At 40.3% G+C, this 23,734-nt stretch overlaps 1 protein-coding gene across 19 annotated transcripts in view; it reads left to right on the top strand.

Annotated features, from left to right (window-relative positions):
- ARFIP1 (ADP ribosylation factor interacting protein 1) overlaps positions 8,843-23,734 on the top strand; it is a 101,824-nt gene continuing 86,932 nt past the window's right edge. For 4 of the 19 annotated variants that reach the window (XM_021100375.1, XM_021100368.1, XM_021100372.1 and 1 more), the window contains exon 1: positions 9,283-9,437. The gene's annotated coding sequence lies outside the window, so the exon portion shown is untranslated. 19 annotated transcript variants of the gene reach the window in all.

Genomic DNA, 23,734 nt, shown 5'->3' with positions numbered 1-23,734 from the left:
GCTTCTACAGGTTGAGCTCTGAATACTAAGCCATACCTGGATTTAAAGCGATCCAGCCAACCATTACTGCACTTGAAATCATTATGTCCCAGTTTCTGGGCAAAATCATTCGCTTTTAGACGCAGCATTGGACCATTAACGGGCACGTTCAGACACTGAGCAATTCGATACCACCTCATTAGGGCCTCCTCCAGATCCGTGTAAAAGGCAGTCCTCAGTCGTTTTCTCTTTGGATCAAATCTCAGAGATTCAAAGGCTTCTAGAACTTTGTCTTTATTTTTCATAATAGAAGACAGGGAATTTTTCTTTATTCCATATTCAGCTGCGATTTCTGCTTTTTTCTTGCCACTTTCTACTGCGTTTATGATGTCAATCTTTTCTTCAATGGATAGACTTTTCTTTTTCTTCACAGTTATGGGCAGGGTTGAGGTATCCACAGGAGCTTCTGCCATCTCATGTGCTTATGTTGAGATTTCTTCTCCTTCTGGGTCTTTTCTTTAATACAATTTATTTTTTTAGTATGATACGGATTGCCACGTTCTATCCCACTTCATATATTCAAAGTTGGTAAGTGTCTAACAGTCTTATCCCTCAGGAAATGGATGAGTAAATATTCTTCAAAAGATTTGAATAAGAAAAATGGTATCTGCCGCTAGAATATTTTAGAAGAGAAACTTCCTCCCTGGGACCTTGTGTAGCTCAGTTTATAGTTTATTCGGAGTTCCAGAAGTCAGGCTAAAATAGAAATCTCATTATGGCAAACCTGTCCAGTCCTGCTGATGTATTTTTGGAACTTCAATCCTTTAAGATGATCCATTTTATCCATGCACGCATTCAACCCTGCTAGTAATTCTCCACAGAAGGCCTCAGAGATAAGAAGAAAAGCGTCTAGTAATTTCATGCAAAATATTACCCATTAATTTCCAAGTCTCTTGAGGATGGAGGAGAAAAAGGCAGAACTCTTCTAGGACTTGACAGTGTAGCTTCTGTTTCTTGAAGCGTTTGAAAAAAAAAAAAAGCAATTTTAATGATGATATGTCAACTGAATATCCAAAAATTATACCAATTAGTTATGCTTTTAAAACGAATGAAAATAATGGGAACACGTTTCTGAAAATACAGTAACTAAAGCTTCCAGGAGAAATGCTTACCTCCTAAAGGGCGTCTCTGTACCAAGCTCTCTGGCTCTGCTCTGAGCTTTGGAATTCTCGCTTGCCTTTGAGTGCTTTGTAATATATACTGCTGAAATAAATCAGACAAATTTAATCTGTTTTGAAAATGTGGGCATACCAAAATTAAAGAACTAAAAATGATGCCGGGTAGCTCTTTGGAGGCTATTTTTTACACGAAGACACAGACTTGCCCCCTTTGACTTCTTCTAAAAGAAAAAACATAGTCAGACAGCAGTCACAAGGTCCGACTTTTAATAGCACATTGGAGACAGTGTCTCCTTTATAGGAGTCTGGTAGAAAAGGCTTCGATCAAAATCAAATCAAGTGAGTCCATTATGAATTTTAAAAAGTCAAAATATGATTCTATCTAAATGCTTAAAAATCTAGTGACTTTTTATCAATTTGACACATTAGCTGAATGCACAGAGGTCAGAGATATTTGACAAAATGCATAGGAATAAAGAAATTACTAAGAAGATATAATGCAGAAAAAGAGCTAGACTGCAGTTCCCGTTGTGGTTCAGCATAAACGAATCTGACTAGGATCCATGAGGATGCTGGTTTGATCCCTGGCCTCGCTCAGTGGGTTAAGGATCCAGCATTGCCATGAACTGCGGTGTAGGTCAAACACAAGGCTCAGAGCTGGTGTTGCTGTGGCTGTGGTGTAGGCTGGCGGGTGCAGCTGTGATTGGACTCCTAGCCTGGGAACTTCCATATGCTGTGGGTGAGGCCCTAAAAAAAAAAAAAAAAAAAGAAAATCTATAAAATTAAGAGATTTAATGAAATTCTACTTCAAACAGAAGAATCCCACCTTAAACGTATACTGAAAGCAGAGCTCTTCTTAAGCCAAACAGTACTGTGAGAACAGTCACAGGGCCCCAGGTGAGCTTGCCTCCACCTTCTAGTTTTTCTCTCTGTCCTCTCATGTTTCAAGATGACACACGCTTTTTTTTTTTCCACAAAATTTTGTCAGAATCTCTCTGCCTTTGTCGTCCAAATCAAAGAAGTAATTTTCAATATAGGAAATACAACTAGTAAAGCCGTTTTTTGTTGTTATTGCTGTTACTGCAAAAAAAAAAAAAAATCTTAATAATAATTATGAGAGCCCAGGGTGTTAGTTTCCAAACTGCTTTACTTTCTCTTTTCCAAACAACTCGGGAGGAAGGTAAAACTGGATTTCAAAGTTCATACTGTTACAGTGTGGCTGAATGCAGTGCAGAATCCAGGCTTTCCAATGTCAAATCTACATTCTTTTCACTATATGACAGTGTCCTTGAATCACATGGTGTGGCTCCACTAAGTTACACATTCTATGCTCACAGCACCAAGCCAACTCAGCATTTCCAATGCCTTTGCAAACCTAACACACACACACACACACACAGCTCACCCTGGCAAAAAGCAATATAATGCCTCCATAGGAGAATAGCTATGACGAATTCTGTGGACACAAATAGCAACCATATTCCACATCCAATTGTTAGGGTGGGCTGACCTTTCTCAGTAAATAATATTTGACCATTCAACTAAAAAAATAATAAATCTAGTTCATATATGAGATCTCCCTATACATTTTTCTGCAATTGCCTATAAACCTACCATTATTTCAAAATAAAAAATAAAAATTATCTTGCTCTTGTTAGGAAGATACCAACCTTCAGACATTCAGGTAGCAAGAACCAATTTTTTAAGAAAAGTCAAAACCAAGAAAAACTACTCTCCAAGAGAAAAAGGGAATCTTTTCTTTTTTTCTTTCCTTTCTTCCTTTTTTCTTCCTTTCCTTTTATCCTCTGCCTTATTTAATTTGTCAGAAATAAACCCTACCATCTCACATAATAAAGATTACAGAAAAAGTAACTTGAATTTTCTCCCCACCCTATCCCTAATAAAGCAATATAATATACACAATCAGAGATTATTGATTATCTCTTTTTTTTTTTTTTTTTTTTTTTTTTTTTGGTCTTTTGAGGGTCCCACCTGTGGCACATGGAGGGTCCCAGGCTAGGGGTTGAATTGGAGCTGGCCACCGGCCTTCACCACAGCCACAAAAATGCGGGATCCGAGCCACGTCTGCAACCTATACCACAGCTCAAGGAAACGCCAGATCCTTCGCCCACTGAGCAAGGCCAGGGATTGAACCCACAACCTCATGGCTCCTAGTCGAATTCGTTAACCACGGTGCCACGATGGGAACTCCAACTTTTTTTTTTTGATTATTGATTATTTTGATCAAATTGAAAACAGTGCTATGTTTAATTTTTTTCTGAGAGCTTACAGTATATATTTCCTTCTAAAAGAGTAGTCAAAGTGGAGCTCCTTTTGTGACTCAGCAGTTAAAACCCGACTAGGATCCATGAGGATGCAGGTTCGATCCCTGGCCTCACTCAGTAGGTTAAAGATGTGGTGTTGCCATAGCTGTGGTGTAGGTCACAAATGTGGTTTGGATCCCGCATTGCTGTGGCTGTGGTGTAGGCTGGCAGCTGCAGCTCTGATTTGACCCCTAGCCTGGGAACCTCCATATGCTGCAAGTGTGGTCCTAAAAAGCAGAAAAAAAAAATTAATTAAAAATGCCAGAGTAGTCAAAGCTACAATTTCCCCTGGTAAGATGTGATATATCTTTATTCCTGAAACAACCACATTTCTAGTGCTAAAATGGAAAAGCTAGACTTTTTCCCTGGCAAAGGATAAGGCACCAATATTGCCTAATCAATGAAGCTGACATTTTTCATTCTCCCACAGTATGATAGCTGGGATGTTTTTTTGCAGGGAGTAAGGGCAGAAGCTAATATTTCTTAGAAGTATTCATTCTCTCAATCATTCTACCCTTTGATAATACTGCAGCAGAAAAATGCTGTATAACATGTCAGGAACAACTTTCTACATGTCAGCAGTAAAGCTAACCAAAGAATAAGAACAGGCAATTCACTAAAAAAGACTTACCAACTGAACTCCAAATAAACAAAACAAAGGTTCCCAATGCACTGATGGGTGTCCCTCCCCCATCCCCACCCCATTACAGATGACTTCTACTTAAAATACCTGATGCGCTGGGCTTGAGATGCCTCATTTAGCAGGAAAAGGCATTGACTGGACGTATTTATGTGACTGCGGGCATTTGTGGCTGTAGAGTCCTTGACCATAATGTTATATGTAATGGGAACTATCTTATAAACTTGAAAAAACAAAGTGTTTATTTTCTTAAAAAAATGGTCAATTCTATTGGCAATAAGAGAAATGTCAATCTCCCTTCAAAACAGGAGATATGTTTTTGTTTTTGTTTTTGCTTACCAAAACAACAGTATCTAGCATTTGCCAGGATGCAGTAATATAGGTTGTTAGGAGGTACATAAATTGGTACAAAACTCATGGAGGGCAAATTAGTAATAAAACACGAAAATCTTAAAAATGCGTATAACTTTTATCAAGTCCACACTGAGGGATTTACATCCCTGCCCCCCAAAATTATAAATGTAAAAATAATCTATTTTACAAATATATTCATCTTCTATTACTGTGCAACAAATGAACATACATTTGGTGGCTTAAAACAATACCCATTTATTATCTCACAGTTCGGTAGCCAGAAGTCCAGGAGGGCTGAACTGAGTCCTCTGCTTTGGGTTTTCCAGGGCAGAAATCAGGACATCAGTCAGGATGGGCGCTTATCTAGAGGTTGAGGAAGTATCTATCTCCAAGTTCATCCAGGTTATTTTCAGAATTCAATTTCTATGGTTGTTGAACTCAGGTCTCGGGGTTTTTTGTTGGCTGTGAGCAGAGCCTCCTCCAGCAGGAGAAATGGTTCACGTAACCTAATTAAACTTAAAAACTTTTGGACAGCAAAGGAAAACACTGACAAAATGAAAAGCCATTTTGGTATGGTAGGTAGGTAGCCATTTTGGAATAGGAAGAAATATTTGCCAATGATACGATGGAGAAGGGGTTAATATCCAAAATATATAAGCAGCTTACACAACTTAATATCAAAAAACAACCCATTTAAAAATGGGGAGAAGACGTGGTTGGATCTTTTTCCAAAGAAGATACACAGATGGCCAACAGGCACATGAAAAGATGCTCAGAATTACTAGCCATCAGAGAAGTGCAAATTAAAATCATAATGAGATATCACATCTGTCAGAATGTCATCAAAATGTCTACAAATACTAACAAATGTTGGTGAGGATGTGGAGAGAAGGGAACCCTTGTACACTGTTGTTGGGAATGTAAATTGGGGCAGCCGCTATGGAAAATAGTATGGAGGTTCCTCAAACTAAAGACAGAACTACCATATGATCTGGTCATTCCAGAACCATTAATCAGTATCCTCTAACAAAGGGTTTGCCTCCAGAGAACTATACTGTGCAATCAGTAACTAAATATCGCTCTCTCTCTTTTTTTTTTTTTTTTTTTTGCTTTTTAGGGCCACACCTGCACAGCATATGGAGGTTCCCAGGCTAGGGTTCCAATCAGAGCTAGAGCTGCTGGCCTGCACCACAGCCACAGCAACGCCAGATCCAAGCCTCATCTGCCACCTACACCACAGCTCACGGCAATGCCTCATCCTTACCCCACTGAGGGAGGCCAGGGATCGAACGCACATCCTCATGGATTTTAGTTGGGTTCGTTAACCACTGAGCCACGAAGGGAACTCCAAGCTAACTAAATATCTCTTAATGAAAAGGAAGCTGTAGATAAAGACTGATGAAATTATTGTGATACTATGAGAATTCCCCTAGAAAAGATCGGAAGGTAGTACCTTCTTTCTTTTTGAGGAAATAATATTGATAAGTAGCATACAGTATACAACATCTAAAGCAAAAAGGTGGCACGTGCACTTAATTCATTCAGAAAGGAAAATTAACATCCTTCAACCTGTTGTCTTCTTTCCTTCCTTGTCAATAAATAAGAGATAAGCTGCCAGGGTTCCCCACAAGCCAAGTGAATAAACAGTACTTGATTTTTCTTTTTTCTCTTTATTATTTAAATTTTTTTTGTCTTTTTAGGGCTGCACCAGCAGCACATGGAAGTTCTCAGGCAAGGGGTCGAATCTGATCTGTAGCTGCCAGCCTTTGCCACAGCCACAGCAATGCCAGATCCAAGCCGCATCTGCGACCTACACCACAGCTCATGGCAATGCCAGATCCATAACCCACAGAGCGAGGCCAGGGATAGAACCTGCATCCTTATGGATATTAGTCGGATTTGCTACTGCTGAGCCACATCTGGAATTCCAGTACCTGATTTTTCTAAAGCTGAATAATAGCCAAAACAGAGCAAAGGTAAATGAATAAATAAGCCCCATGTAGTGAGTATATTATGACAGGAAGTTATTCCATTTTTTTCTTACCCCTCCAAACATAACACTAATAAAAGCAAAACAGTAATCTATATTCTTCCTAAAGAGAATGGGCAGGCAGAATTCCTCAAGCTGTAGGAGAAAGAGAAAAGGGGGGAAGGGAGACAGCAAGAGAGCGAGAGCACGAGAGAGCGAGCGAAAAAATAAAACAAAACCTCATCTCAACAGGGTCAGCTTTAAAATAAAGTTTTTGAGTTAGAATGAAAAAATTTCCCCCGATCCAAAGAATACTGGCTACTGCTTCTTTTTCCCAAAGTAAGTGCCTAGAATTTCACTGTTTTCCATCACCAGCTGAAGTAGCTTGCAGTGTATCCGTTCCAGTCAGCCTACTTTCTAATTTCCCTTGGGGAAGCAGAACTCATAGGACGATTAATCTTGTGTACAGCCTTGCACAGCATAACACCACGTATAAGGACTATTAATGCAAAATACCAGAATTGCAGCAGACCAAAGAGCACCTAAAATGACTGACAGCACCTTCACCAAGCAGAAGTTAGCATTAGTCTCAAGTCCATCAGAAGCTCTATCAAAACCAGCAGCTGCCAAGAAAACTATTCAGCTAAGGACAAATAATCAAAGCAAGTGTCCACCATTCTAATAAAAGAAACACCTCTGAGCCTAAAAGTTTAATAGATTTCTTCAGCGAAGTCAAGAGTCCCCAGTCTCAAGAGACATCTGGCAGGAGTCCTTAGGGCACCAGCCAGATCAAACAGTTAAGCATCATTCAAGTATCACTGTACACAGCTATGAACATCTTCCTAATCACTCCTCTGAAACTCTAAGAAGAACACTTGTACTTGGCTACTAAGTTCCATTCTTAAGTTCCTATTTAACAAGAGCAGAGCAGTACTTATTTTAGATTGGGGTCCTTTCCTTACAATTGAGAAGACTAACCAGATGGCCTGGAAAAGGAATATCCACAGTAAACTGTTAGAACTCTATGCATTACTTTTATATATATTCACTCTTTCTTTTTCTTTTTTTGGTTAAGGACAGAGCCATTTAAGATAAGGACCCTTTAACCACAGATTAATGTTTTAGGATTTCATTATGGTTTTGCAGAGGTGTCCTGGAGAGCTCGGATAATAAATATTGTTATTTACTTTTGAAACATTTGTGGTGTCATGGGTTTTTACTGTTCACAGATATGCGGACGATATCTACAGGGATGTACCATTCACTACGCTGAAACTCTCCCCCTCAATTTGGAGAAGCAGAGTTCTGCCTTTGGGCGCTTAGTCAATAAAAATGGCTTGTTGATTAATGCAGCAAGGCAGGTGAGTAGTACAAGTCTAAAGAGAGGGAGATCCCACAGAGAGTACTGTTACCTTTAGCATTTCTGCAAGTGAAATGGCGGTGAAAACGAGCACCCAAGAGCTGTCAAAGGAAAAGCAGTCCAGAACTTTGAAGGGAGATGTGCGCGGGGTGGATCACGGGTCTGTATTGTGTGTAAATGAGCTTCAGGTTTCTCTGCATACAGCGCTGGGGACAGGGAGAACATCCGAGGTACAGGTTGGAGCCTCCTCTTAGGAAACTACAAAGGGCTCTGAAAGAAAGGTTGTTCAGCGGTTTCTGTAGGCAGGGCAGTAATCTGTTTAAGTAACGGGGCGAGCAAAGCTAGCAGAAACTGGTCACCTGGATGAAGAAAGGGAAGCAGGAAAGCAAAGTATCATGGATCCACTGCCTGCGAGCGAGCAGAGCAGAAATGATCACAAAACAGAACAGGTCGTAAGAACTCAGGGACGCAGGGCAAGGGGTTCTGGTCTTCCTGAAGGGGGTGGGCGTGAGTGACGTGGCCAGAGTGGGTCCTTCCAAGCACTGGGGAAGAAGGAAGAGTCAGGCGCCCGCATCCCCTATACTCCATAAATTCTGCATTCTCTCCCCGCCCCCCCCCAAGGGGCTGGAATAACCTTCTATATGCTCTCCGGCAGCTGAGAAATAAGCTTTGGCTCTCCTAGGAGGGCCAGGCGGTGAGCTACCTTCAACCTCCAACCCTCCCGCCACCGGCTCACCGTCTGTTGCCGGGCGCGGGGCGCGGAGGGGGCGGGGGGGGGCGCGCCTAACGTCCGAGGCTGGGGTGTGTGAGTGAGAAAGAAAGGATGCTGAAGGCTTCTGGACCTCCGACCACTCAAGACCAGCCTACGAGTCTCCCCGCGAGCTTGCAACTCTGGCAAGTGCTTCTTTACCCGCGCTCACACCCCTTGGTGATCCCACCGCAGCTAGAAAATTACCCGGGCAACGGCGCCGGCTGAGTCCCGGATGTGGTTGCTAGGGCCGCAGAGGGAGGGGCGGGGCCCGCCTCCCGGAGGGCGGTGGAGGGGGCCTTGGGGGAGGTGCGCCGGCACCATCGAGACGCGGCTGGGCCGGCCAGATCGAGGGAGAGAGAGGCCGTCCAGAGCCACGGACAACGCTACTTCCGGTCCCCTCACTTCCGGCTCCGCTGCTCTCGGCTCGGGGGTTGCAGGCCGGGTTGGGAGGCCGCGGCTCTGCGTGTCCTCGGCCGTCGGTCAGGGTGAGGCTGTGACAGCTGCACTTGCTCCCCGCCCCCGCGGAGCCGAGGTGCGTGGGGGGGAGGGTAGGAAGGAGGAGGCTCAGGTCGCGTTTCCGCTCACTTGGGGCCAGGGCTGAGGCAACTCTGGAGAGCAGAAGGCAGGGCTGATACTCGACGTGAGAACCGCTGGCTTCTCCGCGGACAGGTGAAGGCGGAGATGGCCGGCGGGGAAGAGGCGGGGGAAGGCGGCTGGGAGGGGTTGACGGGGCGGGACACGTTGCCGCTGGGGCTCTCAGTTCCGGACTTTCACTGGGCACTTCTGTCCTTAGTCCGTGCCATCTGTCTCTGCTCAGGTATTCGGCCTTGGATCTCTGCCCCTTCCTCCCTTCTGTCCCACCTGCGTGTGCCGGGTGAAGAGGTAGGACCGGCCCTCCTGGGGCGGCGCCCTCCCGGTTTTGCACGCATCGAGTGGGAAAAGGGGTGGCAGGATCCAGGAGTGGGTCCACTCGGAGTGGGCCACCGTCAGGTTTGGGGGTCCAGCCTTTACGGTTCTCTGCCTTTCCCCGCATCCCGCACTTCTCTCCTCCGCAGTGGGAGGGAGGGAGACGCGGTAGTCCCTGCGAGAGGCTCTTCGGGCAGTGGTGCAGGGAGGCGCCCCGCCTGTGAAAGGTCCTGAGCCTTGCTCAGCTTACGCGGACCGCCAAGGAATGCTGGAGTTGGGAAGGAAGTTGTGCTGGCGTCTCGTCCGTTCCTCTTTGCCAAGTTACTACTGTTTACGTGTCTAGGAAAAAGGATTTTTTTTGTTTTGTTTTAAAGAACTGTTTCTAGACGCTTTTCCCTTTTACTTATTACTTCCTTTGTTTTTTTCTTATCTCCCTCTCGAACCCTTTGATCTCAAAAAAGTTTGTAGTCTGCACTTCCTGCAGATCCTTTAGCCGCCCCCTTTTAGGATTTCTGTCCCCCTCCCTTCATTTTTTCCTAGATTAAAGCATGTCATTTCTCTAACTCTGTTCTAAAGGGAAAAAATGGAAGAGTTGCAGGACTTCTCGTGAACTTGTGTTTTCACTTGCAAGTGTGGCAGGTGTGTGTTCACATTGCAATTTAATTAGCTTTTTTGGCATGGGAACGTGCGCCGGAATTGGTTACGTTAAATCATTCCTGTGTCAAGTCTGCAGGGATTGGCTATTTTATCGCTGCTGTCTCAGAGTGAATACAACAGATTCTACGTCACTATTGTTTTAAATTCACTTTTCTTTTGTTAGTCCTGTGGGGTTTTTTGGTTTGTTTGTTTTTCCTTTCTTTTCTTTCTTTCTTTCTTTTTTTTTTTTTGCTTTCCTTGCTAACATGGCCAACACTTTCTCCCAACCACTACATCTAACACTCCATTAGCTGAGAAAATATGTCTCATTTTATTTTATTTTCTGGGTTAAAATCTCTGCCTCAGTTACTTTCATCTTTTCAGATTGATAAATTAGTTTGCCTTAATCCTGGGTTGTGCTTTGGGGTTCCATGGTCTAGGGGTCAGTGACTTTCAGGGTGTTTCCTCACCCCTTCACCCCCCCCCAATTATGGTTGAAAAGTTTTGTTTGAGTGCGTTTTCAACCCCGCTGGGGAGAATGTCCATTTTTTTTTATCAAATTCTCAAAAGAGGTATATAACCTTCAGATAGACTAAAAGGCACTCCTTAGGTAGTGTCTTTTTGAAGTTAATGAAACTTTTTTTTTTTTTTTTTTTTTTGTCTTTTGTCTTTTTGTTGTTGTTGTTGTTGTTGCTATTTCTTGGGCCGCTCCCGCGGCATATGGAGGCTCCCAGGCTAGGGGTTGAATCGGAGCTGCAGCCACCAGCCTACGTCAGAGCCACAGCAACGCGGGATCCGAGCCGCGTCTGCAACCTACACCACAGCTCATGGCAACGCCGGATCCTTAACCCACTGAGCAAGGGCAGGGACCGAACCCTCAACCTCATGGTTCCTAGTCCGATTCGTTAACCACTGCGCCACGACGGGAACTCCAGAAGTTAATGTAACTTTTTGTGTGGAGCTATTATTTTTTTAAACTGTACACAGCTAGTTTTGGGCACTGAGGAGAGTAGAATGCAGAGATTCTAGCTTCATACTGATGAAATCTCCAGCTACTTCAAAACTTCGGTGTTTCTAAATTCCTTCCTAGACCTAGAGAAGGAAGTAAGACTACCTACTTATTTAGTTCCTGTTTTGTGGTATTGAGGTTTCTTTATAGGGATAGCTGTGTGTGGCCAGTGTTGTGGCAATCCACTGGATTTAGAAATGGATAAGTTTATTCTTATTTAATACATGTTAAAGATCACCCACCCACTGGGTACAGTTGAGTAAAAAGTTTAAATTTCTGGTGTACTTTGTTTTCCTTTTCTTGTCTTTCATTTGAGGCGTCTGCTTTGGGATTTGGCATGGTTAGGAAGGGCAAATAAGATGTTCCCATGGCGTGGTCCATAAGCCTCTGTTATGTTGCTGCCCATCTTGACATCTCTTTTCCCTCCATATCACCTCTGTATTAAGTATTTATTGGGCATTCTCTTTTGAGAATAAGTTAGTGGCCTTCCAAAGTTTATGTAAGTTTAGAGTGCATATTCGAACTTACTGATTTGATGGTGAAGTGTTTGTTGATTAAGGGTTGATGTTCTAAATGTTTGACACCTGTTTCATAGAATGTTAGAACTTGAAGAGACCTGTGCAGCTCATCATAGTCCTTATTAGAGTAACCAGCTTCTGCTCACGAAATAATTTTCCCTCTATCTAGCAGCCTCACTTTGGGGGGCAGGAAAACATAACTTTAAAAAGAGTCAATTATGCTAAATTAGTTTTCTTTTATAGCAATGAGAAAGACAGAAGATAGATTATATCTGACACCATAACACAAATTAGCATTTGTTCACCTATTGTGTGCCAGGCCTCATGCTAAGTGCTTTACATGTTTATTCATCTAATCCTCACAACAACCTTATGATGTGGCTAAAATTTTCTTTTTTTTTTTTTTAGCTGAAGTAATGGAAACTAAACAATCAACTGAAGCTAAAGTAATGTGCTCAGAATTACACTGGTGGAGCCAGGATTGAGCCTAGGTTATCTGAATCCAGGCTGTGAGCTCTTAAGCACTACCTAGGCTGCTTCTACCACATTTTCTTTACGCCTTTCTTGGCCCGAGGTGGGGATATCTCACCTGATTTTCTGTCAGACATTAGAAGGTCTCTTTCTTTATTAATCTTAAGTACCTAACCAGCTGGTTGAATATCATCCCAAAACATATGACAAAAAGAAATAAGTTTGGAGGAGGCCTTAGCTTTCCCACAAGGTGAATATAAACCTGTAGATATGTGTTCATGTGTGCGTATGAAGTATGAGGGGTGGATGATGCAAAAATAAGGGTTGGCATTGTTAGAGTCTGGGGTCAGAATGATTAATTTAGGATGGAATAAGGAATAAATTCAGGATGGAGGAAGGAGTAAATTTAATCAGGAATTGAAGATTACACGGCTATGGATGAAAAACTAACAATATATCTACGACCGGAAAGAGTAGTTCCACAATATGTGGATGATGATGACTTAGGAACCATGACAGTCTAAAAGTCAGATATCCACCAACATTAGTTCTGGGAAATAGGGAAAAGACTGTAAACCAAAGGAACATAAGAGTAATCTTTAGTCTCTACTCATCTTAGGTAGTCTTGGAAGCTCTTGCGGATTCTCAGCTTTTCTCTACAAGGCAAAAGTATATATTTTCTTTTTCTCTTCCCTTTGTTCTCTTTTTCTTCTTCCCTCCATCCTTTCTTTCCCTCTTTATTCTAAACTTTTAAGATGTCGTAAGATGCTTATAGACAGATATTACTGGAAATTACTGGAAATACTTTGCCATGCTGTCGCCTAAGAGTTTTTATTTTGTTTCTTTTTTTTTTTTTGTATATTTGTGGTGGCAGCTCCTTGATCTTCAGGCTTGATCCTTTTTGATCCTTTGGGGAACTGTGACACACTATCTTTGAATCAGGATCATAAGAATAACAGAGTGGGTGGTGAGGCCTAAATCATCCAGAGGAGGGAGTTGGTTGGCCAACCCGTTTCAGCTAACATGAGGTAGTGTTTTAGAGCAAGGTTTCCAAATTTTTCTGCATCACGGCACACATAAAAATGGTTATATTTGTTTGTCAGGCTCCTTGGCCCTCTGAAGGCTGAGGGGGCCAGGGAAAGGGACAGTCAGTATTTTAGCACATTGGTTGGAAATCTTTGAACAAGAGATGAGGAATATGATACTCTTTAATGTCTTCTGTTTATTTAGCATACAATAATCTACAAAGCCATTTCACATATATTCTTTTTTTTTTTTTGTCCTTTTAGGGCCACACCTGTGGCATATGGATGTCCCCCAGCTAAGGGTCAAATTGAGCTGTAGCCCCCATCCCACGCCACAGCTACAGCCACGCAGGATCCAAGCCACATCTGTGACTACCCCACTGCTCATGGAAATGCTGGATCCTTAACTCACTGACTGAGGCCAGGGGTCAAACCTGTGTTCTCATGGATACTAGTCAGATTTGTTTCCATTGTACCACGATGGGCACTCCTCACATAGATTCTCATTTTATTTTTATTCCAGCCATCTCAAGTAGGTAAGAGCAAATGACATTGCCATATTAGAAATAAAGAAATTGAGATTTTTAGATAAAGTGCTTTGTATAGTCACACATCTATTAAGGGATGGATCAGGAATTTACACCCCAGGTGGAAAGAGTCCCTGGGGGTTAAGCCAGTGGAATGTTACCTCTAGGATGGCTGGACTCTGCTTTGTTTCAGAGCTCTACCTTCAGCATCTAGGGCAGTGCCAGGCACATAGATGTTCGTAATAGTTGTCATTTATTGAGTGCTACTCTAGCTAGTCCTAATGCCTTAGAGATGCTGTCTATGCATTAGGTATTCTTTTCTATTAACAAATGAAGAAACAGGTGTAGAAACCAGCAGAAGTAATTAGTCCAAGGTCATCAGACAGTGAAAGGAGAACCACAAGACTCATTACCAAAGTTGCTTGACTCTTGTGCTCTTTTTCACTATAGTGATTAAATGATTTCATGACGTTGTGGGATAGCGATTGGGTTTCAGTTAAAGTTTGGGACACTGGTGGCAGAGGTTGATTGTGACTGTGGTGGAAGGGAGGTAAGCAAGAAGATTACTCAGTGTTTATTTTGGGCAGTCTTGAGGGAGAGTTCTAGAGATGATGGCTTTCTAAAGGATTTCCAAGGTGTTTGGGATGGGGATGGGGTAGAAGAGAAAGGTGATCAAACTCAGAGAGTAACTTGGGTCACTGATGCTCCAGGTACTTCATTGAGCCACTTGGCATATGGCTAAACGTTAATTGTAGATTATTTCTTAAAGGTAGTTTTACAGATTATTTTTATTTTCCTCTTGTATCCCAATTTTTCTATATAGCATATTAATTACTTTTAAAATTAAAAAAGTTTAAAGTTATACAAGTAATATACTCTTGAAATAAAAATCAGATAATATAATAATCAGAGGAAATAAAAGTTTCTACATTTCTAACCCCTCTGTTCCCCACACCCAACTTTCAAGCTCTAAATATATATGAGGAAGCTCTAAACCGCTGATGTCCAGTAAAGTAGCCACTAGCCACATGTGGCTATTTAAGTTAAGATGAAATAGGATAAAAATTGAGTTCCTTAGTCAAACCAGTCATATAGCAAGTGCTCAGCAGCCACATGTGGCTAGTGGCTACTTTATTGGCCAGCACAGGTATTGAGTATTTCCAACGATGTTGGCCAGCCCTGCTAAGTACTGTATGATTAGTGACATAATATATATACTATTGAACCAAGATTGAAAAATCTCTCTGTCCCCCCATGGTGCCTCTCAGTTTTTGTTTTAGCTAATGAAATATTATTGCCACGTTCTCAGCTTTATGTTTTAACTAAATCCAGATGGTCGTAGTCTAATGTTGTTCTTGGATGTTTGGGGATTATAGTTAGCCGCTTTTCTGGGATAAAGATGTCAGTTCTTCTAAGGACATGAGTGTTTTCTGTCTCCTCTGAGTTCCAGCTCTGTGTATCTTGCTTTCTAGTTGGCTCCTCTATTGAATATATTAAAAATATCTCAAATATAAGGTCGAAACTAAACTGATTTCTCCCTCACTCCCAAAACCCTCCAAAATGTTGGTCCTCTTTCTTTGTTTTTTATTTCAGTGAATGACTTCTTTATCTTTCCAGTTGGAAAATCCAGCAAAGTAGGAGTGAGTCTTAATAACTCCCTTCAACAAGTTTTATTAATCTTCCTTTCTTTCTAAATATCTCTTGAATCTGTCTGCTACTGTCACTGCTTTAGTTTGTTACCATCATCTTGCCTGAAATTTCTATAGTAGCCTTCATTCTTGTCTGCCCACTTCTGTTTCAGCCCTTCTCTAATCCATTATCCATCCTGAAGGCAGTGATTTATTTTGAAACACACATCTGATTGTCACTCTTCCCTACCCCCCAGTCTTTTTATGGCTTCTCATTGCTTTTATGATTAAAAACAAAACTCCTTAACAGTGCTTAGCTCTCCAGCCTTATCTTTTACCATGTTCTGCTTCACTCTCCATTTCACCCATGTAGGCCTTCCTTAGTCCTTTGTACTTGTCTTGCTGGTGGCATTACAAGGTCTTTGCATGTGCCTTTCTCCCTGTCTGGACCACTCTTTATTTTGATTTCACTTGTTGGCTCCTAGCTCTCCTTCACACCTCAACTAAAGTTTTGCTTCCTTAGGAAACATTCTAACCTCCCAGACTAGGTAGTAACATTGTACATTTCTTGCAGTCGTGATTTACATTTATATGTGTGATTATAGGATTTTATCTTCCACTACCTCCATGCTCCATGAAGACAGGTACGCATCTTAATTTTCTTTTTTGGCTTTTTTTTTTTTTTCTTTCCTAGGGCCACAGCCGCAGCATATGGAGGTTCCCAGGCTAGGGGTCTAATCAGAGCTGTAGATGCTGGCCTACACCAGAGCCACAGCAACGCCAGATCTGAGCCTCATTTGTGACCTACACCATAGCTCTCGGCAATGCTGGATCCTTAACCCACTGAGCAAGGCCATGGATCGAACCCACAACTTCATGGTTCCTAGTGGGATTCGTTAACCACTGAGCCACGACGGGAACTCCCTTTTTTGGCTTATTATTGACTCCTAGGACCTAGCTCAGTGCCTGACACCTAAATATCGATTGAATTTCCAAGTTGATGGTTTCAGAGATTTCAGTTCATGGAGTTTTGTAATAGAGGATTTTGAATATAAATATTTCTAAATATAATAGTTGTCAGTTATACTTTTTTTCCAAATGCATGAAAATAATTTAATATAAATTTATATTATTAAAAACAATAATAATTTAAAACATAGCGCAGTGTTTTTTGGGTTATTTTTCAAGAAACTTATTTTCTTTTATTTCTTTATGTTATTTTTTTGCCACACCCATGGCATATGGAAGTTCCCAGCCAGGGATTGAATCTGAGCCACTGCCCTAGCAATGTGGCATCCGTAACCTACTATGCCAGGCCAGGGCTCAAACCTGTACCACCATAGAGACAGTGTCAGATCTTTAACCCTCTGTGCCACGGTGGGAACTCCTGTAAACTCTTATTTTAGAATAGTGTCAGATTTATAGAATTACTGTGGAGATACTGTACAGCATTTCCTATGTACAGCATTTCCAGTTCCCCACATTATTACTGTATTACATTAGTATGCTACATTTGTCACAATTGATGAACCAGTTTTCGTACATTATTACCTAATGTGCTCTGATTGCCTCAGTTTTCTCTTGATATCTTTTTTTCTATCCCAGGATTTTCTATTCCAGGATTCCATCCAGGAATAAATCCAAAATTTAGTTGTCATATGTCAGTTTCTCAGATTCGTCTTTTTTAGTGACACATTGCTAGTTTCGAGGATTACCGGTCAGGTGTTTTGTAGATGCTCCCTCAGTTGGGATTTGTCTGATTCTTTTCTCATGGTTAGGGTGGGTAATGTGTCTTAGGGAGAAAGAGCACCGAAGTAAAGTGCCAGTCTCCTGTCATATCAAGAGTAAATCCTATCAGTGTGCCCTACCATCGTTGATGGAACCTTAAGCAGCTGGTTTTCGACAGTGTCAGGTTTGTTCACTCTAAAGTTACTTTTTCCTCCCTCCCTCTGCCTGTTGTACTTTTGAGAAAAAAAGTCGTTATGTGAAGTACGCATTTAACATGTAAGGGGTTGTGTTCTACCTTTTAACAGTAGAGTATGTCCACACATTTTTTGGAATTCTTCCGCAAAGGAGATTTGCCTTGTCTCTCCCGTTTATTAATTTATTCAGTCACTTATTTATATCAGGATTGATTCATGGCTATTTATTTTATACTTTGTGTTATAAGCCAGTATTACTTTATTTTTTTAGTTTTTGGCTTTTTTAAGGCTGCCTGTGGCATATGGAGGTCCCCAGATTAGGTTTCAAATCAAAGCCACAGCTGCTGGCCTACACCACAGCCACAGCCACGCAGGATCTGAGCCACATCTGCAACCGATACCACAGCTCATGGAAATGCCAGATCCTTAACCCACTGAGCAAGGCCAGGGATCAAACCAGCATCCTCATGGATACTAGTTGGGTTCATTACTGCTGAGCCACAATGGGAACTCCTTTATTTTATTTTGCTGTTCAGATTGTTCCAGCGTTGGCCATTGGGGTTTTTGAGATTTGTTGTTGTTTTGTCATAAGTTTTTTGTTTGTTTTTTAAAGCAATTTCTTACTCTCTAGCACTACGAGATGCTCCATGCTCACCTTGTATATATCCAGCGTCAGTCCTAAACTGCCCATTTCTCCAAGGAGGCTGGTTCCCTTTACTGGAGAATGGTAGCACAAACTAAGACCTGGGCACTATGAGTACTCATTGCTGAGATTGCTTCTAGAAAATATACACTAACTCATGTATGTACACACATGTGTAAATATTTCTATATGTAACTATCTGAATCTATATTAAGCTGTATTCTTAGATTATTTACTCTGAGCTTTTTCCCATTGAAAAAAAATTATCTGTGAATATTGAGAGGATTATTTAGTAGCAGAATTAAGGTCACTCCAGTTCTCTTGATTGGCTTCACTGCTAATGTTTTGGAACTTAGCTAGCTATGTATGAAGAATGAGGCCACAGTACACTGAATAATTCAATTTATTTACAGCTAGTTTTCTTTTCAGGTAGTCCTTTAGTTTTGAGAGTCTTATCGTTTTACTTCTCATTAGTTTCTCAGTAACACAATCCTAATGGGGAAAATAAAAAGACTTCTTCAAACTGTTAATTTTGTGACTTGGTTAGAAGTTGATAACAATGGTCAGGATGAGAATGGTTGAGTATCTGATAAATTGATTTTTAAGTTGTTTCTCATTACTGCGTATACTTGAGAATTAACCAGATTTTGTCAAAGCTTTCTACTTTTGAATTATCTACACTGATGTGTTTATCTTAATGAGCAACCTGAACTTAATTTATCACTATCTAAAAGGACTTAGAAGTGTCTGACCAAATAGCTTTTACAGATATCAGATAGTTGTTGACATAAAGACAGCAGCATAATGTAAATGATTCTTTATCTTATTTCTTCTTATTTGATTATGCTTGTGGAAGAAAAGTTTGAACATGTTGTGTGGCAGACCCTTCTCAGTTCAATATCATTTGCCTTGACAGTAGGGAAAGGAGTTTTTTCCCCATGTTAAGGAAACTTTCCTCATTAAAAAAAACCACTGTTTTGAATGGTTTTGACTAAAACAAAACTAACGTATTTTGGGTATATTTTCCAACTCCTCGGTCCCATATATCATAATTATTTATAGTACTTCTCCAACTTTTTAAGCTAAAGTACCCCCAGAAGGAATAACTCTTTAGATGTTTCTTTTCATCATAAAAATTCAAGAAAATTTTTAGAAGGCTTATGTATATTTTATCCAAGTAAATTTTGTTTTAGATTCCATAATAGCATACTTATTTTCATTAAAAAATATAAATTCTCATTCCAGTGTGATGTGCTATGTTTATGTCTGCCCTGTTTATATCTGCTTTCCTATGTCTTGAGCCTCCTGTGGTATGTGAGAGCCTTAATTTGAAATACTCATGTTATAATTTCTATTCAGCACTCATCCCATACATAGGTCCTTTAGTATTAGACTTCTGATCTTTAACTCACTGGCATTATGAAGATTGTAAAGGCAATTTTTTTCTTTTCTGCTATCCATAGTCTTTTGTTGCTTCCAGGATCCTGGCAAATCTCTTACCTCCTGCCCCTCTCTTCCTTGGGCCATGGGACAACCCTAAATGCACTTAACAGTTATAGGGTATAGAATTCTTCCTCATTTAAAGTTCTTAGATAGTTTCCTCTGGATAGATCTAGTCTATTCAATTTATAGATAGCAAAATGTGATTTTGGTAATAAATCAAAAACAACTCCAAACAGTTGGGTGAATTATAAACTTCAGGTAATATTAATTAGGCATTTTTTTCCTAATGCTAATTAGTAATTCACTTTATAGGTCATTGGTTCTTACACTCATTAGTTAATGAATACCTCTGACTGACTTATAGAAGGCATTTTTGGCCTCCAGTATAAACCAAACCTGTGAAGCCTCAACATTGATGGTCGTTTTCTAATAATAACTTATTTTATTTTGAAGACAACTTTTAGAGATAACTTTAAATTCACGTAAAGATCAGAAAACATATATCTTAATGGCTCAAATTGAAATCTTTGACTTTTTCATTTTCCTGTCACCATAAGTTGTATTTTTTTCTTCCAGTTTTATTGAGATATAATTGCAGTACAGCACTGTGTAAGTTTAAGGTGTACAGCATAATTGATTTACATACATCATGAAGTGAGTATCACCATAAGTTTAGTGAACAAGTCATTAACTTTAAATCTTGCCATTACTGGGTATATTATTAAAGTTATAGACAAACAGACTTTAAAAAATGTGGAGGTCAGAGCATTTAACTCACATGAACAAAACACAGACTTAGTACCTAATTCTCAGAAATATGATTCCCTGTTTCCCGATCTGTCTGAGGTTGTGTGGTCTTTCCTATATATGTGGTACTATATTATATATTGGAAAGACCTATATATTTATTATATAGGTTTATTATGGAATAAAGGAGACAGGTGGCTGTCAAATGAGGAGCTACATGGGCTTTTGAGTGCAGGAGATTCTGTCCCTGTGAGTTGGGGTATTTCCTGATCCCAGAACATGGATGTGTTCACCATAGAATTTTTCCAGATTCCATAGTTTAGGGTTTTTTGGTGGAGGCTTCTTCACCAAGGTGTTATCAATTATTAACTCAGTCTCTACCCCCTCTTCATCTCTAAAAGTTCCAAACTTCTTCTCATGGCTTGGTCTTTCTGGTGACCAGCCCCCATTCTGAAGCTATTATTTGGTCTTGTCTTGAGCTGTGTGATAATTTCCTAATTGGTGCTGCTGTTTGCTACAGGAGAGCAGGTGATAACTCCTATTTCACAGGACAGTAGAAGACAGCAAAAGTGAACTGCCTTAACTTTCTTCTGTTTTCCATTCTTCACTATCCCCATGGGTTCCCTCCTTTCACTCTTCCCTCAGTGGAGGAGATTTTCTTCCATCTGCCTTTGCTCAGAATTCCTTTTTGTTTTTAAAAAACTTATTTTGATCTAATTTTAGACTTGCAAAAGTGATACAGAGAGTTTCCTTATATTTCTTACCCTCCTTCCCTTAATGCTAACATCAGACATGACCATAATATAATCAAGAATAGGAAGGTAACATTGGTATAATATTATTAACTAAGCCACAGTCCTTATTAGAATTTCACCAAATTTTCAACTAACTGCCATTTTTCTGTTATAGGATCCTGTCTGGGAACCTACACTGAATTTAGTTATTTCCCTGTAGTATCTCTCAATCTGTACATTTCTCACACTTTCATTGTCTTTCATGACCATGACAGTTTTGAAGAGTACTGGTCAATTATTTTGTAGAATGCTCCTCTTTTGGGGTTCGTTCAGTGTTTTCTCACTACTAGACTGAGCTTTTGGATTTGGGGCAAGAATACCCCAAAAACGATCTTGTGTCTTTCTCAGTGTGGTGTGTCTAGGGACTGTGCTGTCAGTATGTCTTACTGCTGGTGTTTACTTAATCACGTGGTTAGATTAGATCTGCTGACTTTCTTCATTGTGAACTGTGAGTTTCTCCACTTACTGTCTTTCCCTTTTTTAGTTAGGAAGCTTGTGGGAGATACTTGGAGATGATGTAAATCCTGTTTCTCCTCAGACTTCTTGCCCTCTGATTTCAGCATTCGTCAGGGCATCTTTACGTAGCATGCTCTGATGTTTACCTGATGGCAGTTCTGTTTTTCTCTTTCTTTTCTATGTTTAGGTCTTCTCGGTGCACAAAGCTAGGAAACCTCTACATAGACATGCTTGTGTGTGTGTGTGTACAGATAATATACTAACACATGCATGTATTAAAAACCATGTGTTTACACAGATAACTCTGATTCCAGTCCAATACCACAGGTTATATTTAGCATTTTTCCTTTGTTTATAACGATTTTCTCCAACCAGGGAGAAACCAGGTTCTCAGTATCTGCATTCTGTTTACATATTTGTGTTGTTCTATTACGCACATAATTTCAGAATTATTAACCCATAGCCCCGTGAGAAATACTTGGCTATTTTGATAGAGTTTGTATATAATTCTTTTTGTCTTTAGTGTTAGAGTGTCCAGTCAAGATACTCTATTCTCTTGCCCTTCCTTTCCCTCTTCCTCCCCCTTCCCTCGCTTCCCCTCCTTCCCCTCCTTCCCTTCATCCCCTTTCCCGGATTAGTCATTTCAATGCACTTGGTTTCATTTGTTAGTGATTTTATACCATTCAAATTTCTCTTTTAATTATTTTTATAAAGGATATGTAAAAATTACAGTGGTTCTAAGAGAATTATTTAAGACTGTATATTCAGAGAAGTGTCACTCCCTTATTCCTGCTACCTTGTTCCCATTTCCTACTATTTTCCACTTCTTTCCCACCTGTCCCCTGTAGGTAATCTATCTCCTTAGTTTCTGGTTTATTCTTCTTGTAGTTCTTTTGTTCCAGTGAGTAGAAACATGTATTCTCACGTATCCTCTTTGTTCTTATATGGAGACAGCATACCTATAGGTGTTTTTGGACTTTGCTTTTTTCACTTATCACTGTTCCTGGAAATGTCTCCATATCATAGAAATCTTTTTTTTTTTTTTTTTAAGGTTGTGCAGTACTTCATTGTTTGTGTGTATCATAGTTTGTTCAGTCATTTTCCTATGTACAAATATTTAGGCCGCTTCCAGTATTTTACAGTTATGAAGAGTGCTGCAGTGTGTAGATATTTTTGTCTTGTTGGAGATGTATTCCCAGGATAGATTCCTAGAAATGGGACTGCTGGCCCCAAAGGTAAGTGCATGTGTGACTTTGTTAGGCATTACCAAAGTTCCCTCCAGAATGCACATATGGATTTGTATTCCCATCAGCCATGTACATGAGTGCCTATTTCCTTACATCCTTAGTGGCAACGTTTTGTTATATGTAAAATTTTTTTTTTTGCCAGTCTGATAGATGAGAAATGGTGTCCCGGTGTTATTTTAACTTGCGTTTCTCTAATTATGAGTGAATTTGATCATTTTTTATATTTTGGAGGCCCTTTTAATCTGAAAGTGAATTATCTATTCATGTCTTTTTCCTGCTTTCTCTCTGAGTTTAGTCTTTTTTCCCTTTGTTTTTAAGAGTTCTTTATAGATTGGGAATACTAACCTGTTGAGGCATACGTTGTGAATATTTTATCCTAGTTTTTCAGTTGTCTATCTTTGTTTATAGTGCTGATGTTTATACAATTTTAAAAACCTTATTTACGCAGATTTATCAATTTTTTAAATTGTCTTTAGATTCTTAAAATTAGAATGGCTTTCCATGTACCAAGTTTATTTTTTTATTTTTTTTTTTTTTGTCTTTTGTCTTTTTGTCTTTTTGTTGTTGTTGTTGTTGCTATTTCTTGGGCCGCTCCCACGGCATATGGAGGTTCCCAGGCTAGGGGTTGAATCGGAGCTGTAGCCACCGGCCTTCGCCATAGGCACAACAACGCAGGATCCGAGCCGCGTCTGCAACCTACACCACAGCTCGCGGCAACGCCGGATCGTTTACCCACTGAGCAAGGGCAGGGACCGAACCCGCAACCTCATGGTTCCTAGTCGGATTCGTTAACCACTGCGCCACGACGGGAACTCCCATGTACCAAGTTTAAAGCACAGTTCATCTGTTTTCTTTTAGTACTTTCTATGGTTTCACTTTTTTTATATCTAATCCGTTTGAAGTTTATTCTTGTCTATGGTGTAAGATATGGGTCTAATTTTGTCTTTCTCCCAATGGCTACCTAGTTTTCCTGGCACTATTTATTGAGAGGTCTATCTTTAATTAAGTGATCTGAGATGCCGCCTTCATTATATATTAAATTTCCGTATATATTTGGTCTAGCTCAAGAGTTTTAATTCTGGTCTCCTTGTTTATTCATGTGCCATGACCATAGAGCTTTAAAAGTATAGCTGCTTTCGGTTATGTTTTAACATCTGACAAAACTAGTCCCCTTGTGAGTTTCCTTTTTCAGTGTTTTCCTGGATAT

The sequence above is a fragment of the Sus scrofa genome, chromosome 8, assembly GCF_000003025.6.
Source record: "Sus scrofa isolate TJ Tabasco breed Duroc chromosome 8, Sscrofa11.1, whole genome shotgun sequence".
NCBI classification, from domain to species: Eukaryota; Metazoa; Chordata; class Mammalia; order Artiodactyla; family Suidae; genus Sus; species Sus scrofa.
Note: the sequence above shows the minus strand (reverse complement) of the source record. Positions and strands in the feature narration are given on the sequence as shown.